Genomic DNA, 4,965 nt, shown 5'->3' with positions numbered 1-4,965 from the left:
TATTTGGTCTTTACTAGAACCAGTAACCTAGGAGGGTGAATGATTGGAGTAAATGGACCTTTCAGTTGGTGGGCTCTGCCTATGTTGTAAATGAAACTGTTTGCACTATTGTTAGAAAAAAACTTTGTATGATAATTCAGTTATTGATTGCCATCCTTCAGTATGCCAGGGCTCTTACCTTACCGTAGTTTTGCCTCGCAGATGAAGATGGTGGCTGCTAGTATGACGACCCAACTCTAGATGATAGCATAAGGGGAAGAAATTACCTTGTGTCTGTCATTCTTGTTACTTCTAACTAGCTTTTTAGGGACAAATCCTACTTGGAATAGGGCTTACGACCAGGAGTAGCCTCAATAGACTTCAGTAGGACTCCTGGTAGTGCATCTTGTTAGGATTGAGTGCTTTGTTTGCAACAAATCCCTTCCCCTAGAAGCTGAAGGGAAGCTGGCTCTCAGCATTTATAGGTTTACGATTCAACAGTTAATCAGACTAATATAGTCGCTTTCAGACTAACAGAGCTCCAACTAACATTTATTTTTAAATGATAAATATGACACCTTTCACAATGTCCATGGATATTTTTATTTTCTGCCACAATTAAAGGCTTATAGAAGAATATACTGGTAAGAGTGTGTGTGTGCTTCCATTACAGTTATTTTAGTGGATTTCTAATTCTGAGGTACTGGCCCTCGCCTGCCATTTGGAATAGAATATCAAGGAGTTTATAAACTCTACAAAAGCAAAAATGTAAGTTTGAATGTTTTTACCTCATACTTAAACTATTTCAAATTAATATTTGGGTTTTTTTTCAGACAAGGGATTGCTACTATCCTAGTGGCACTGGATGGTAAGGAGATAGAAAGTGTTAAGTAAATCTTCTCTATCGAAGTGAGCACTACAGAACTTTATGGATCATATAGTGTCATAAGCACGCTTTATACTGAAGGTAATAGTTCTCCTTTGGTGGTGAGGTCAACCTGTTGTCCCCATTAGGATTTTATGTAGTTAGCTATCGTGATGTTAAAAAAAAAAAAAATCCATTTTGTACACTTCAGACATAACCTTAGAGACTTGGAGGGTTGAATCCATGGCACTGATGGTATCGCTAAGAAAAGGACTGAGTTTTACACTTTATGCTGAAATCAGTGAAGCTAGTGTCCATTATTTTTTCATCCTGCATCAATGCACTGCTTCTGGATTGCCTTGGATGACCAAGAATGAATGCCATATGCAAAGGGGCTGGGATTTAACTTTTGTTGTCTTTCAACTCAGAATTTTTATTTGTTGCTATATTTCGAACAAGTAAGAGTACCTACCCATGACCCTGCATACTTATATGAAAGGTTATATATATAAACATCACTCATGCGCCACTATCCTTTTGTGGAAGAGAATCGAGACTGCACAAAACACCTTACTTCAGTTACTACATCTCCACCTTGCATTTTGCTGTGATGCTGGGAGTTCCTTTCCCAGACCTGAAGAAAAGCTCTCTGTGGCTCAAAAGCTTGTCTCTCTCACCAACAGATGTTGGTCCAGTAAAGGATATTATCTCACATACCTTGTTACTGAGAAATCTCACACAATATTAGCTACTATGCTGATTGACAAAATCAGTTCTTACTGCCATCACAGATGATCCAACTTTGATTTTTTTGGTGCATGGAAGAAAGGAAGTAAAGTTACTAATACTTGACAATTAATATTTTGCATTCCCAAAGCACTGGGCAAACATTTATTATTCCTCACCAGCCGTAGGTAAATAGTGCCACTTTTTGGTACATATGTGTAACTCAGACTTCAGAGGAGATCCACTCCCTGATCCCGGGTTGCATTTGATTGAGCAACAGCTGGAGTTTGGGTGTCAAAGGAAAGAAAGTTTGGTCTCAAGGCCACAGATGAAGGTAGTGATAGAGACTTAGGCCATTGGTCAATACAAGTTAGTCAGTGTAAAGTCACCAGGGCTAGTATATTGCTTGTGTGCCTATGTGTTTGGCTGCTTGTGTCAGTGCTTCGTGTTCAGGAGTGCTTTTATTGACACAAAGTGTGGTGCACTGTGGGTAGGTATCCCACTGTGCAACATGCCACCCTCTGGCACGATACCTTTGGGGAGTTTTTACAATGTTTTGTGGCACACACTAGTTGCACAGAGGGGGCTGGGACCGAGGGGTTAAGTTCCCATCATGCAATTTTCCCCTATCCCATAATTTTCATGTTTTTAAAAATCTCACAAAGATGCCCAGCACTTGTCACTGTCTGCCATCTCTGACAAGCTTGGAGCATGCACAGCTATGCACTGTTGTCATGAATATTACAAACACAGATCAAACGATCCTCTAGTGTTTGCAGAGCCGCAGGAAGTACCACAACAATGGGGGATATGATTTATTTGAGGATAGATTGCTAAGGGTTGTAGTGAAAAATAATTCAAGGTGGTGGTTGGCACAGACCAGCTGCAGATGATGGCGTGCCTCTTCTGGGCCTAAGAAACAAGCACTGACTCCTGGGATCAGGTTTGGGACAGTGAGCGGTGGCTGCAGAACATTCAAATTTGAAAGGCCACATTCCTGGATTGGTGTGATGAGTTCATGCCGGCTCTTCAGTGCGTTATCACCAAAATGAGAACTGCACTGACAGTGGAGAAGCGAGTGGTGATTGCTCCGTGGAAGCTTGCAACAGTAGCAAACTGGTGATCAGTGGGAAATCATTTTGGAGTTGGAAAATCCAGTGGGGGCTGTTGTCATAAGATTGAGGGATTTATGCTCAAATAAATTGGTTAGTCTCTAAGGTGCCACAAGTCCTCCTTTTCTTTTTGTGAATACAGACTAACACGGCTGCTACTCTGAAACCTGGGATTGTGGGATTGTGACTCTTGGCACTGTGCAGGGCATTATGGATGGATTTGCAGCTATGGAGTTCCTGATAGACAGCATACACATCCCTATTTTAGCCCTGACCCAACTTGCCACAGCATACATCAATAGAAAGGGCTAATTTTCTATAGGATGCAACCTTTGGTGGATCACTGGGGATGTTGCACTGATATCAGTGTGGGCTGGTCAGGGAAGGTGCATGATGCTTGCATCTTTAAGAACCCAGGACTGTTAGGAAACTTGCAAGCGAGGCCTTTTTTCCCTGATGTGTGGATTACTGTTGGCGATGTTGCAAAACCAATAGTGATGGGTGGGTGGGCAGTCTACCCCTTGCTTTCCTGGATCATGAAGTTGTATGCTGGTATACATATACCTTGATGGCTCCAGGGAAAGATTCAACTACCAGCTCAGCAGGTGCAGCATGACAGCTGAATGCATTTTTGGTAGATTGAAGGGATGCTGGGGGAGTTTACTAACTAGATTAGATCTTAGTGAGAAAAATATCCCACTAGTTACAGCTGTCTGTTGCATCCTGAATAAAATCTGTGAATATCCCACATTTGTACAGCTGGTCTGTAGCTGTGCCTGCAAAGACTCTTCTGTCCACAGGCCCAGGAGATCCAATATCTCATGTCTATTCCAGGCAGGTGCCTGTCCGGAGCATGCAGCTGGCCTGGTTGGTTGGCAGTTGTACACAATAAGGGAGAGCTGCTAGGTGTGCTCACCAAGGTGGACAATCAGGAAAAGGTATTTCAAAAAATACATGGGGAAGTTTCTGGGGAGGAGGGTGGTCCCTGGTTTCCATGACCCCTGGGCAGTGGAGTTCACAATTGTCCCTGTCACAGAGCAACTGCTATCGGGCGTTGTGGGACAGCTGCAGGAGGACTGTTGGGGTTGACGTTGGTCACGTGGTATCTACACTTGCACTGCATTGACCACAGCACATTGACTATGGTTCAACACCATTCAGGGATGTAGTGTTACTGTGTTGCCGAAATGGGACACTTACAACAGTGGGAGACACAGCTGAGTGTAGACATGTGCCTAAATAGGTTGATGCATGGTGATTTACATTGACCTGACTTTGTAGTATAAACTAGGCTTAAATTGGAGAGTTCCTATCTCCGTGCTAAGTCCACTCCTGATTTCCATAGACAGCAACAGAGAACACAGAAAAACACTAGTTAGACATCGTTTTTATGCTATGGCCATTCTAATACTGCATCATTCTTTATCTCCTTAATACAACTCAGCATTGCTGTGTACTGAGCAGACTGCTCCTTTATTTTCTCCACATGTTCTCATTCCTTTTCTGAAGAATTCCCAGCTAATTCAGAACCCATAAGCATGGAGAAGTGGCTTAAGTTGTTCTTTCCAGCATCCGTTCCTTTGCACTTGTCTCTGCTCCTGCTGCCACTTTATCCTTCTGTCAGGTCACTGTGGAGAGGCCCAAAGGGCTGAGAGAAGGGTGGACTATTAATCTTCTGTTTGAATTTTCTTGGTTCCCCTCAGTTTTTGTCACAACCCGAATGTTTAAATGTAATGTCTTGTATTTACTCTAAAATGACTTTCATCTGATTTCCCTCTTGCTTACCAATTTAGCTGTCAAAATTAATATCCACGAGTATCCATCTCTAGCTTTCATCATCTCATGTTACTTTCCTAGAATTACTTCATGGTGGAACTGCTGCTGGTTCTCTGCTCTAGAATTATCATGTTACTAATGAAACCCTTTTAAACCAAGATTGCTAGATACAACTGCAATGGAAAAGCTAACTGGTGTGCAGCCAAGCGCGGGCTGTCTCATTTCCAACCTGAGTGTTCTCCTAGCAGAAATCAACAAAATCCACAATCTTCAAACAGGGGTGCCTGAAGTTAGGTAACTAAGCAGAGAGTAAAGTAGCAAAATAAGCCCTCTCCACAAAGCAGTAAAGTAGGTCAGTGGTGCTGCTTTAATGCTCAACATTATAAAAATGCAAGATTAAGTGTTTTGAAGGAGTGGGGCCTATGTCCCCATATTTGTTCAGAGGGGAGCTGCCATTGAAACAGACATGGAGACATGCTATTAGCCTATTATTAGAAAAGTCTCTTA

Source organism: Chelonia mydas, chromosome 16 (genome assembly GCF_015237465.2).
Source record: "Chelonia mydas isolate rCheMyd1 chromosome 16, rCheMyd1.pri.v2, whole genome shotgun sequence".
NCBI lineage: Eukaryota > Metazoa > Chordata > Testudines > Cheloniidae > Chelonia > Chelonia mydas.
Note: the sequence above shows the minus strand (reverse complement) of the source record.